At 42.6% G+C, this 14,137-nt stretch overlaps 1 pseudogene; it reads right to left on the bottom strand.

Annotated features, from left to right (window-relative positions):
• Positions 1 to 328: 328 nt before the first annotated feature.
• Positions 329 to 11,933, bottom strand: LOC125155074 (ATPase PAAT-like; annotated as a pseudogene).
• Positions 11,934 to 14,137: the final 2,204 nt, after the last annotated feature.

Genomic DNA, 14,137 nt, shown 5'->3' with positions numbered 1-14,137 from the left:
TGGGAAGAGGGTGCCAGTTAGATGTGAGCTTTAAGGTAATCAGACCCGCCCACCCTTTCCCACATGTTCCCAATTCACTTTTTATGGTGTCTCCCTTTGCAAAGCAATGTCATAATTTTCACATGTGACACAGCAAGGCTGTGAATTCAACCTGCGATGTAATTCTGTAAGATGCAGGATCAACATTGTGGATCTGACTTTTTTATACGTTGGCCCAGCAGCCACCACATCTAAGGGGTTCTTTTGGTTCAGTCATCCAAGCCCTCTGGTTCTTCGACTGTGATTTAATCAGATAATTTAAACTCTCCTTCACAGTCATAAGACATTGTCACACCCCACAGTCCCTGTAGCCTTTATTTCCGTACTTAGAGTTGACTGCAACAGGCACTTGGTCACTCAATGTCTCGTCTTCAAAAGAAAATTTGTAGGCACCAACAGGTGATAATTTCAATAATGCTTTTGTTATTGCATGCCATGGATTATTAATATCCATGTCACTGGCAATTATGTCACCACCGCTTTCAAACATAACGAGGTCAAATAACAAACCCCAGCTTCCCACATAGAAATATGCATGCAGTCACTACCGGCACCAAATATTTTATCAGCCGAGATTCAGTCCCGGAAACACCAGCACGCAATGTATTTCAAGGAAGGATTTAATACAGGCAATCAAGTACGTAAAAATTGCTTCCATTGATGGAGGAGTAAAGGTCAGGGAAGGATGTTTCTGCCTCTCAGAGAATGAGGAGGTTTCTGTCAACCAGGTCGAAACCCGCAGGAACTCACTGTTGCGGCTGATGCGGTAAAATGTTGTAAAATCTCATCTGTCCAAATCCTGATGTCTGCATGCCGCAGACGGAGGAAAATTAATGACATCTACATCTATTCCGCCTTCCAAATCCTTTATGAGAATTTTGCATTGGCGAAATATAAAGCAGAACTTTACTGTCAAGAGATTCCGAGAATTGTCGTTCCCAAGGATACTCCGGGAGAACATACAAGAAGGGTGGGATTTTGAGACTGAGTGGGAGTAGAAATTGAAAAAGAAGGCGAAAAATAAAATAAAATAAATTTAAACAAGAAAGAGGTCTTGTACAGATGATGGCAATGTGCTCTGAATTAAGGAATATAAATAAGACAATTCTCTGCACCTGAGGTCCAGTGGGGGGGATAAATGAGGAAAAAGGAATAAGGAAGTTCGTTCACCACATGTAGATGGAGCTCTCTGGGAATTTCACGTGTATATTCATATCAAAGTAAAAAAATTATATCTTCTTACTTCTTCCTTATTCAGAAGAAATTACTCAAAAGAAAAAGAACATATTGTGCACATTAAAATCCTTTTTAGTATTATGTATGAAAAAAAATAGTTGACATTCTCAAAAGCTTATCCTGAGAATTTTGAGTATTCCACATTTGCAGATTTGTTTACTTTTCCCTTTAATTTGGTCATTTTGGAGGGCGCCTGGGTGGCTCAGTCGGCTGAGCGTCCACCTGGTGATTTCAGCTCAGGTTGTGATCTCACGGTTTATGAGTTTGAGCCCTCTACCAGGCTCCACACTGACAGCTCGGAGTCTGCTTGGGATTCTCTCTCTCTCCCCCTCTCTCTGTCCCTCTCCTGTTCACTCTCTCTCTCTCAAAATAAACAAACAAAATTTAATTTGGCCCTTCTTTGTTTTATGTATTTTGAGGCTATAAGTTCTATGCAACTTAATAATTGTTCTGTATCCTTTGTGGATTGGCTTTCTTTTTAAGTTTATTTATTTTGACAGAGAGAGAGAGAGACTGCACGCATGTGAGTGGGGGAGGGGTAGAGAGAGGGAGAGGAAGAGAGAATCACAAGCATGCTCAGTGTTGTCAGCTCAGAGCCCAATAACAGGGCTCAATCCCACAGAGCCTGAGATCATGACCTGAGCAGAAATCAAGAGTCAGGTGCTTAACCAACTGCGCCACCCAGGCGCCCCTGTACCTTTCTTTTGGAGAAGTGTCCACAGCTCTCTTTTGAGAGCTAAGCATAGCATATGCAATATGCCTCAGCAATTCCACTCCTAGATACATACCCAACAGAAACTTATTACAGATGTACACCAAGAGATATGTGCAAAAATGGTCATAACAACACTATCTGCAATGACTCAAAACTGGAAGTAACCCAAATGCCTATCAAGATTTAGACAAACTGGGGTAAATCTTACAAGAGAATACTATGCAGTTGTGAAAATGAACTGCTACACGTGGCAATGTGGGTAAATCACACAAACATAATGCTGAATGAAAAAAGCCAGAAGAAAGAGTACACACCATATGACTGTGTGTGTGTGTGTGTGTGTGTGTGTGTGTGTGTGTGTGTATTTCAGAAAAAGCACAATTAACCCATGGTGTTAAAAGTCATGATCGTGGGGGCATCTGGGTGGCTCAGTCAGTTGAGCGCCCGACTTCAGCTCAGGTCACGATCCCTCAGTTCGTGAGTTCGAACCCCACATCGGGCTCCCTCCTGTCAGCGCATAGCCCATTTCAGATCCTCTTTCCCCCTCCCTCTGCCCCTCCCCCGCTTGCACTCTCAAAAATAAATAGAACATTAAAAATAATAAAAAAATCAATAAAATTCATGATTGTGACCCCTTTTGAGAATGAAAGGATGATAGTAAGTGGAAAGGGGCTGGTAATGTTCTACTTCTTGATCTGGACATTTGTTATATGGGTGTGTTGACTTTGTGAGTATTCATCAAGCTTTACAATTATAATTGTTGTACTTTTCTGAGTGCACAATCCCAAAACCCTATTAAATATAACATATGAAGCATCAACTCAGTGGACTAATTTTAATTATTAAAAGTTACATTTATTTCAAACTGTGGAAAATGTTTATAATATACTCGTACATAAAAAAGAAGGTACAAATTGCATCTGCATTACAACCACAATTATTGTATAGGTGGCTCAGTTGGTTAAGCGGCCAACTTTGGCTCAGATCATGATCTCACAGTTCATGAGTTTGAGCCCAGTGTCAGGCTTGTGCTGACAGCTCGGAGCCTGGAGCCTGCTTCGGATTCTGTGTCTCCTTCTCTCTCTGCACCCCCCGCCCCAGCTTGTACTCTCTCTCTCTCAAAAATAAATAAAACATTAAATATATATATATATATATATATATTACAATTATTGTATACATAAGTACTAAGTGGAAAGTTTCGGAAGAAAATAAACCAAAATGATGAACAGTTATGTTATAGTGAAGACTCAATAGGAAATTTTTAAAACCATTTTCTTTAATGTCAATTCCATCTTTACAAAGTAGAGCACTTTTATAGGAAGAAAAAAACAGCCAAATTTTGTAAACGTTGGCTTTTCATTTTCTTAACACTAGTAAAAATCTTAACCTTCTTCTGAGATTATCTTTGGAATAGAAAAAGCAAGTAGCAGATGAGTATCAGAATCACCTGGTGCTTTCAAAGACTCCCAAGCTCCTACCACTGCATTTTGATTATTTTTTTACTATTTTTTAAGTTTCCTTATTTATTTTGAGAGAGAGAGAGAGACAGTGGGAGGAACAGAGAGAGAGGGAGAGAGAGAGAATCCCATGCAGGCTCTGCACCGTCAGTGTGGAGCCAGATGTGGGGCTCAGACTCACCAACTGCGAGATCAAGAGACAGACGCTTAACCAACTGACCCACCCAGGTGACCCTTGATTACTTTTTTAAAAAAATTAGTTAACATTTATTCATTTTTTAGAGAGACAGAGCACGAGTGGGGGTGGAGCAGAGAGAGAGAGACACACGCACTCTGAAGCAGGCTTCAGGCTCTGAGCTGTCAGCACAGAGCCCGATGTGGGGCTCAAACCCACAAACCGCGAGATCATGACGTGAGCCAAAGTCAGCTGCTTTTTTAATGGACTGAGTCACCCAAGTGCCCCCCCCTTGATTATTTTTTTAAATGTTTATTTACTTATTTACAGAGAGAGTGGGTGAGCAGGGGAGGGGCAAAGAGAGAGGGAGAGAGAAAATCCCAGGCAGGCTCCATGCTGTCAGCACAGAGCCCAACGTGGGGCTTGATCTCACGAACCATGAGATCATGACCTGAGCTGAAACCAAGAGTCATATGCTTAACCAGCTGAGTCACCCAGGCTCCCCCTCCCTTTTGATTATTAACTGAGAATGTAAATTAGTCACTAATCTCAGTGAGCTTTTTTGTGTTGTGGGTCATTTGAAAATCTACTGGAAATGATGGAGCCTATCCCCAGAAAAATACAGACTCCTACACACACGTCAAATTCGTAAACAATTTCCTTGAATTTATGAAACCCCTTGAGAGCCGAGGACACAGATCCATAGTCACGAGGCAAAGTCCCCTGCCAACTGAGAACTGAATCCTCTAAGCATGGGAGAGTCCCCATATGTCTAGAGCCCTGAGGAGTTTCAAGAATCCAGCGTAAGAACAACCCCTCTGATCCAACCCCTCACTTCACACACGAAAAACACGAAACTCTGACAGGCACGTGATCTGTGCACGGTCCCAAAGGTACTCAGCAGAAACACTGGAACAAGACCCTTGGATTGGCATTTGATCATTATCAACCAACCCTCTTCTGCTATAGTAATACTTCTGGACTTCGTCTTCTTGGTCTATCAGCACAGCTGTTCCAGCTTACTGTAGATCATGATGACATCACATCTCTTCCCACCATTTTATTTGCAAAATGTCTGTATCTTTACATTTAAGGTCTGTTTCCTATAAGCACCATATGGCTGGTTGTGATCTTGAATCCAGCCTCGTATCTCTGTCTTTTAATAATGTCATTTAATGTATTTGCATTTAATATACCTACCAATGTGTTTGTACTTAAACTACCATTATTGTACTATCTGTTTTATAATGTCTCCCTTATTATATTTTCCTTTTACTCTCCTTTCTCGCCTTCTCTGGGACAAAGCTTCAAGGCTTTTTTGAACATTTCTGTTCTCCGCTACTGGCTTGGGAATTATACATTCTTTTACCATTTCTTTTTAGTGGTCACCCTGAAGATCAGAACATCCATCCCTGACTTTTTTTTTTTCAACATTTATTTATTTTGGGGACAGAGAGAGACAGAGCATGAACGGGCGAGGGGCAGAGAGAGAGGGAGACACAGAATCGGAAACAGGCTCCAGGCTCTGAGCCATCAGCCCAGAGCCCGACGCGGGGCTCGAACTCACGGACCGCGAGATCGTGACCTGGCTGAAGTCGGACGCTCAACCGACTGCGCCACCCAGGCGCCCCCATCCCTGACTTTCAAAGTCTGACATAAATTAGAACTTTTCTTTCCCACAATAAAGCATGACGTAAAAACATTTTAAATTCCGTTTCTCTTCCTCTCTTTTTGAGCTTCGTTGTCAAGTATTGTATCTACATATAGTTCACACCCACAAGACATTATTATTACCTTTTATGAAAATAGTAGTTTATATTTTCACCATGTATTTATCCATTATATTGTTTTGTGTTTCTTTCTACAATTTTTTTTTCCAATCCGGGATACTCTTCCTTCTGCCTGAAGAACTCGCTATGGTATTTTTTAGTATAGATATACAGCTAAGTTGCTTCTGTTTTTATAAAACGTGACTTTATTTTGCCTTCATTTTAAACATTTCCTCTGGGTGTAGAATTCTAGGTTGACAGTTATTTTCTTTCAAAAATAAATACACTACACCATTGTCTTCTGGCTTTGATTGTTTCTCTTGAGAAATGAGCTGGGTCTTATTTTCTCCTTTTGAAGATTCCTTTCAAGATTTCTGTAGTTGCTTTCAAGTTCGTTTGGGTTTGGGGCTTTTTCTTTTGTTTTGTTGGTTTTGTTGTTGTTGTTGTTGTTGTTGTCGTCGTCGTCTTAGGTTTTTTTAAGTCTGGCTATGATATGCCTAGGAGTGGATTCCTTTAAGCCAGTTTGGGATTTGTAGTGATTCTTGAATCTGTGGCTTGATGTCTTTTGACCGTCTGGAAAAATCGGTGGCTTTTAAGCTCTTCAAACATTTGTTCTGCGTCATTTGCTATCCCTTCTTTTTCTGAGGTTTGAATTACAGTGTATTTTTTCAAAAATTTTTCAAAAGTTACTCACAACATTATTGTCTGTATTATTTTCTCTGCTCTATTCTTTTTTTTTTTTTAATTTTTTTTTCAACGTTTATTTATTTTTGGGACAGAGAGAGACAGAGCATGAACGGGGGAGGGGCAGAGAGAGAGGGAGACACAGAATCGGAAACAGGCTCCAGGCTCTGAGCCATCAGCCCAGAGCCTGACGCGGGGCTCGAACTCGCAGACCGCGAGATCGTGACCTGGCTGAAGTCGGACGCTTAACCGACTGCGCCACCCAGGTGCCCCTCTGCTCTATTCTTAAATCTGTATGTGTTCTGCTGACATATATTCTAGTTCATTAATTCTCTCTTCATCTGTATTTAATCCACTATTAGTTTGTTTCTTAATTTCAGATATTGTAGTTGTATTCTCAGATTGATATTTGTTACTTTTCTATAGATGACACTTAACTTCTAAACTTTTACTCATGTATTCTTTTTTCTTGAACATACTAATCCCAATTCTATTACATGTCTGTATCTGATCATTCCAAACCTAGATACCCCAGTCTCTCTATTAACTGATTCTCTCTCTCGCGCTCTCTCTCTCTCTCTCTCTCTCTCTCACACACACACACACACACACATCATTAATCTATCTGGCAATTTCTTATTAAATACCCGGAGGAAATGGACTATCACTGCTCAAGTGGAGCAAGTGTATTAGAGAGTGAAAATTTTGCACAAAACTCTAAGAAAATCCCACAATTTTTAAAAAATATGGTGAACTTTCTGAGTCACTGTTAATTTTAGAGCCAAATCCCCCAGAGGTGCATTTTCATTCCGCCTGCCCCACACCCCTCCACACAGGGCTATTCCCATGCCACTGCCTCCAAGAAGTAGCCCAGATCACCAGCTGTGCGACTTTTCGCAAGGCGCTCAACCGTCCTGTGCCTCGATTTCCTCATCGGCAAAATGGAGACGACAGTGGTACTCACACCCCCAGACTGTTGCCCGCAACACTGCAAACTGCCCGATATGTATTTTCATTGTTTTCGCCATTAGTACAACTGATTTGTAGAATTACTGTGCTGAATATAATTAGCCTGTGAAATGATACGTATGAGTGTGCTGGGTAAACGTCAAAGCATCTTCCATGTACAAGGCATCGTTATTTTTTTTAACGTTTATCTGTGTATTGTGAGAGACAGAGCGTGCGCGCACACTAGCTCGTGCGTGCCCGTGAGTCAGAGAGGAGCAGAAAGACACCGAGAGAGAGAATCCCAAGCAGGCTTAGGTGGGCTCCGTGCTGTCAGCGCAGAGCCTGACTTCGGGTTCCATCGCACAAACCCTGAGATCATGACCTGAGCCAAAATGAAGAGCTGGATGCTTAAGTGACTGAGCCACCAGGCACCCCTCTAAGGCATCATTATTAACACAGTTGGCTCAATAACTATGCTACAGTCATAGGTCATAAAATGAACATGGAAGGAATATTTACCCTGTATGAAGCCCTGACAGTTGTTCTCTTTGGGGAATTAAAGAGAGCTGCCCCAACAGAATCCCAGGGGAAGAAAGCTGCCTGGAAGAAAGATGACCCCTAGATAAACAACCATAAACAGATTTCAGTATCATCATTAGGGCAACAAATCATCCTTCAAACCCGCCAGCTGACAGCTCTGTGATCCAGTACTGATGGGAAAGTAAACCCTGCTGGGGTCAAATAATTGAGGGAAATATGGCCAGATTAGATGTCATCCGATGAGTTTACATTCTATAATAATTGAAACAGTCATCGGAGCTCTGACCCTGCCTTAATCCAGCTCTGCAATACTTAATATTTGTGGCTGCTCCTGGTGGCTCTCCCTCAGCCCTCGCTCCTGGCCCAGGATTTGTTGAAATAAACTGGATTTCCTGGGTGAGATTTGAAATAAATTAGCCACGTGACGGCCACCTTCCCACCGGGTGCCCACTGGGTTCCATGTACTGCGTGATTCTAAGCGCTTAGAAGCACTTTTTAACAGCAACTCAGTTGCGCCAAGAGAAAAGAACGAATCGTTCATCTGCTGGCCCCAACAACCAGGAGGAATCGATTAAATTACCAGACTGTGCCATGGGCCTTGTTTGCAGCACGAGAGACAATTCTAGACATTTGGATCGGAGCAAAAGAGGCAGCCCCGAGAAGGGCAGAGCCCAAGGTTTGTTGTGGTCCACTTGGGCCGTCCGTCTCCCTGAGATCATACGGCAGCCGCTCCCCTCTGTCTGGTCGCCTGGATTCCTTCACGAAATTCCACTTCATATTTTCATATTTGTAAGTCCGCATAGCTGCTCCCCACCATTCATTCTTGCCCTTTCCCCCATCTGTTTATATGAGGCAACCACATGAGAGGAAAAAATAAGACACCCTAGAAATTAATTCCATGAAGTAAGAATTTACTGTCTCTGCCTCCTAGGGGAGCACAAAAGAAGGGGAGAGGCCATTCCGTAATTCACTCCTGAAAACGTGACAGCTGCTGGTTGTCTCAGGTCGGGGGGTGGGGGCACTGCGTTTTATTTTCCAGGACCCAGAGTTTGTCTCTCTTCTTGATCTGTGCAGTGACGGTCTTCTTGAAAGACCGAGTTCATCAAGCGTTCCATGGACGTATCGGGCTGGGTGATTGACTCAGTGTGCTCACTGTCATTGAGGATAAGAAAATGTCGAAGTTTGAAGGGAGCTGAGATATTATCACATCCAACCACGATATTTTACAGATGAGGAAACAAAGGCCACATGGATAATTGTTCGCCTGAGGCCGTGTATCAGGTATGTGGCATAGTCAAGACCAGAAGTCTCAAAATCTCTTCACTCCCCAGTCCGGAGAATATTCCCCGCAACGTGCTCCCTGAGTTCTGTGCATCCCTACCTTGTATTGAGTCCCCCATGGAGCTCAGACTCAGGAAAGCCCTGTCAGTGACAGAGAGGGCACTCTTCAGGTGTAAATCCATATAATCTTCCCAGATGACAGGAATATCCCCTGTGATTCCAGAAAAAAAATTCACTTCACAATATATGTTCTAAAGAATAGAGATGTTCTTAAAGTTGTATGCAAAAATAGCTTAGCAATTAATAATATAGAATTCATATTATAGACAAGATCTCAAAATTATATATATGATACCAATATTTCAATTATAGAGAAAGAGAGATTTGAAGGACACTACCAATTGGATCGTAAAAAGGGTTTTCCTCTTTGTTGCTTTTTCTTTTTTTCTTTTCCCAGAGAAGATGAATTTATTTTTTCGATGCCAATATACCACCCTTCGAGGCATATAAGATAGTTATAATTTCTGAAAGTTGTATCTGCCAGCGAGAACCACCATCTTGTTGATTCATATGCCTCAATCCTTCAGTGCAGAGATTCAGTGCTTTAGGCTTAAACGTGGCAGAAAAGGTGTCTCGAAAGAGGAACCACTATCAGCTCAGAAAAGAAGAGTTCCTTATTCATTCTGCGTCTATTGGGATGAAACAAGATGACTTCTCTTGTTTTGCATCAGACGCTAAATCTAAAATAATAATCTGGTTTTTTTTTTCAACGTTTATTTATTTTTGGGACAGAGAGAGACAGAGCACGAACGGGGGAGGGGCAGAGAGAGAGGGAGACACAGAATCGGAAACAGGCTCCAGGCTCTGAGCCATCAGCCCAGAGCCCGACGCGGGGCTCGAACTCACGGACCGCGAGATCGTGACCTGGCTGAAGTCGGACGCTCAACCGACTGCGCCACCCAGGCACCCCTAAAATAATAATCTTAACAAACAGTCCAGGTCTGGTTTTCCTTTCTTATCCATAGTATCGCTCTGATGTGACAGAACATAAGGTTAATGGCCCGATGTAAACTAATGTTGCAGAAACATCACGTCTAATTTTTCACCTGAAATAAATAATATAAAATGTATTTTGGTGATCTGAAATTAAAGGTTGCAAGTCTTCAGGGCTCAGTTTTCCGAGAACGATCAACTAGAAGAAAAATATATCAAATACTGTATTTTTTTCATTCTTCTAAAACATAAGGTCTTTGTATAAATTAAAACAGTACTTAAGTCATACACATATACAACACACTCATGAATTGCATTAGAAATCCTTAAAAAGTTTAGGGGCACCTACGTGGCTCAGTCAGTTGAGCATCCAACTTTGGCTCAGGTCACGATCTCACCGTTCTCAGGCCCCGCGTCGGGCTCTGTGCTGACAGCTCAGAGCACAGAGCCTGCTCCAGATTCTGGGTCTCCCTTTCTCTCTACCTCTCCCCCACTCATGCTCTGTCTCTCTGTCTCTCAAAAGTAAATAAATGTTTAAAAAAAATTTTTTTAAGTCCTTAAAAAGTTTAAATGCTTAAACAAAAATAAAAGTAAATAAAAGTAAAAAATCAAAGCAAAAAATACTGCAAACAAAAATAATCTATGACCCTATCACATTACAGTTCTAGATTTACAGTAACAAGTACAGCTAAAATGAACACTGAGGTCACTTGATGTAAGTAAGATGGTCCTCCCCTAGTTGCTTTGAACTTTTGGGGTTTTGGCTTTGCAATAAATGTGTAGTAAATATCTGTAGTGCCTTGTACATGATAAGTGGGTGAGGAGTAGGGATTCTGCAGCATGTTTATTAACAAAACGATCTTTGTATCTGTGTACTCCTGAAGTTTATATATTCGCAGATCAATATATTCCACAAGAGTTTTTCTTCCATCAGTTCCATATTTTTAGTAAGAATCTTTTCCAAATAGGAGCACACAGGCTGCTCTTCCATTGCAACACCAACAATGACCAAACGTCAGCGATGTCTTCCCGCCACTTGGCATGAATGTCCCACATAGAGATGGTTGACCAGACTACATAGATTCCCAAGAAAAGACAGCAACTCGGAGTTGGGAATATCAGAGTTGTCACTTGCTTTCTTTGCTAGGAAAGAAGAAATTGCATTTTTAAGGTCATTCTCAAAGAGAGGATGGTTTTGTGGCACAATTTTACACTCTGGGGTTTGTAATATTTCCTCCACCAGGTTGCTGCGGACTCTTCTCAATGGAAGCATTTAAGTCTCCAGTCACGGTTCCAGATGTCAATCCAGTTCTGAAAGGAAAAGGAAAAGGAAAAGGTGTGGAGGGTGACTCGTGCAAGGCTCCTGAGGTCGATGACGATTGGAGGTCAATCATACATTTGGATTCCTTATTTCCCAAAACCGGCCGATGCCGCTTTCCAATAGGAATCCAATTCTGCCGTTGAAACCTAATCATATTCATCAATTGCTGAGCTCCAGGTGACAACCTTGACCCCGGAAACTCCACGACAGTTTGGACCCTCTGGAGGTCTAGCCTCGATCCTAAAAAACAAAAAATACCGCAAACAAAAATAATCTATGACCCTATCACCTTACAGTTCTAGATTTGCAGTAACGGGTACACTTTCAATGAACACTGAGGTCACTTGATGTATGTAAGATGATCCTCCCTTACTTGCTTTGAACTTTTGAAGGAGAGCTCGTTGAAGAATTTGCTGAAAGCGGCCTCACGTGTACCATAACTTTAGTGATGAACACATATTGCTTTTCACCAACAGAGAGCAACTTTATTTTACAAGCGTGGCCAGGGGACTCCAATTTTCTATATTTTTTGTAGAAAATCATTCTGTGCTCACCCTGTTAGGGCCACATCTCAGGTAAAAGGGGCAGGGGTGTTCATCTTGGCTGTTCAGGCTTCTCTTCAAAATCACCAGATCTCGGCCCCAGGACAGGTGGCACGCGGACGAGCCTGGGTGCGAGGAAGGCTCTGGACCAGAGTTCCACCTGCAGCATCCCAGGAAGAGGCCAGCATCGGGCGGCAGGTCAGTCCCTTGTCCTCAGGCCCGGTCTCCATTCTGCCGCCGCCAGCCCCGGCTAACCCCGGAAGCTCTCTTTGTGATTTTCTGAGTTTTTTTTCCAAGTTGTATACACTGATTGTGTTTGTACTTTACTATTTTAATTGGGACAAACGTTACTTAAAACAAAGCAAATGTTTTAGTAAACACTTCTTCATCTTGTTCTTGAGCTACACCTCCACTGAGTGCTTCTTTGAAATCAATTTTCTGGTCCATGAAGTGACTGGACCACCCCCCCTCCCCCCCCCCCCGCCCACCAAACTACCATCCCATTCTGATCCCCTCCCCTGGAGGCTACATCCCACTTCCTGTTCCTCCTGCAATATACATGCTCTCTGGTCTACTGAGCTCCTGCCACAAAGAGAATTCTCACTCTAAAAGCCAGTATTTTAGTCCTGAATTCCGGCACCCCAACGTTCCAGCATCTGTCAGACAGAACCATTGGGCCAGTTGCCCTGAGAACCACGCCGACATCGACTCGAATCATTCCCACACCTGGTGGCCCAGATATGTGCGGAAGTCTGGCCTTCTCTTGCCCTTGCTGGAATCCCTGCTCAAGGCCTCCTTCCTAGTTCCAACATCCTCTGGTGGCTTTTCAAATCCAGGGGTTGAGAACCCAGCAGGCTTTGAGTCTGTATCCACCGGAGCCGTGACGTCTGGAATCAACTGAGGTTGAGGTTCTCCTATGGACGGCTCCCTGGAAGAGGTCCTCATCATCTAACACTCATAGCATGGCAGAAAGCAAGCAACAGTGTAAGGGCTTGTGTTTAAAGAAACATTTAGCAAGGGTGGTTGAGCTTTAGATGAATACATTCCATTTCACCATAGACACAAGCAAACCATGGGGGTCTTGTCGGACTTGGCACTTTATGGTTCCCAGAGATGGCACCATATTTCTAAAAGCTGTTTCCAAGGAATCTTCAAAGAAAGCAAGCTCAAGAAGAAAATCAAACAGAGCTCTTAGGCAAGTTAGTTGCCCTTAAAACCCAGTTGTCTATAAAAAATACCTTTAAATAAAGTTTTCCCTCTAGATTATAAGAGAGAACTCTTAAACATGGTTCATGTGACAGAGGCATGGGGTCGGGGCAGTGGAAAATGAGCATCCCTGACTTGCCTTGTGTGAAAGGAAACTATAGCTTTAGTTTTACCCATTAAAATCAGGTTAGCGTATAAATTTTTGGCAGGAAATTAAATGATGCAAACAGATGTAGATAGCAGCATCTTAATGCCCAAAGCAGTTTGTCTTTAAATATAAGAATACAATAAAATAGGGGGGAAAGTTCATTTCTGAGCATCTGTTTTTATCTCGGGAGGAACTATCGGAGACAAGAGGGTAAGATTGCTTTTGGAACCGTGTGAACATGAGTCGGGCAGAGCAGGTATGAGGGGACGGCTCTGGGGCTCAAGGTCCAAGGGTCAGACCAAGAGGAGGGACAGTAACTCAGAAGGCTGTTTTGCCAGCCTGAGCAGCACGTGGCAGGACCCCGTTGCAAGCCTTTTACAATCACCCACTCCATGGGTCCTGGGATCTCTCCACCCAAGGCAGACCCACTCGGGGTCATTGACTGGGGCCCGGTGATTCCGTCACCGAATCCGATTTCCTTGCGGTATATTTGTTAGCACATTCTACAGCTTCAAGAAGTCAGACAATACGGGGATAGAAAGGCACCTGGGGCCAAGAACAAGAATTGAATTTCCTATGAAAATAGCAAACTACAGGAACCTCTATTCCCTATAGTTCTTCCATGCAAGCCATACCCAAACCACATCCCAACGATGTAGGGGACGCAACTCTGGGATGGATTCTGTGGTCAGTGAGTTGGAGGCTGTATGCAAATGCTTGACTGCAGAATAATAGGTGGAATATTACATCAGTTATCATTTCAAAAAAATATATGTTATTTCTGTTTTGCATATAAAGGCACTGGTACAATTCTATAAGGATATACCAGTCTCATAACAGTGGCTACTTGTAAATGCATAAGCTCTAAGTCAAGTGTCTGAGGAGATATGCAAAGTCTTCCAGGATTAGATAAGATTAATTTCGAGGAATATGTAAGAAATGTAGGAATTCCCAAAGCAAATAAGGAAAAGGTGGTATTCCAGTAAAGAGGTCAGCATTTCAGGCTACCACCAGTAATTCAGTATAGCCTGAATATAAGGTGCATAGAAAGAGTTGATAAGAGATGAGGTCGGAAAAGGA

This window comes from Prionailurus viverrinus, chromosome F1 (assembly GCF_022837055.1).
Source record: "Prionailurus viverrinus isolate Anna chromosome F1, UM_Priviv_1.0, whole genome shotgun sequence".
NCBI lineage: Eukaryota > Metazoa > Chordata > Mammalia > Carnivora > Felidae > Prionailurus > Prionailurus viverrinus.
This window is presented reverse-complemented; position numbering and strand designations above follow the sequence as displayed.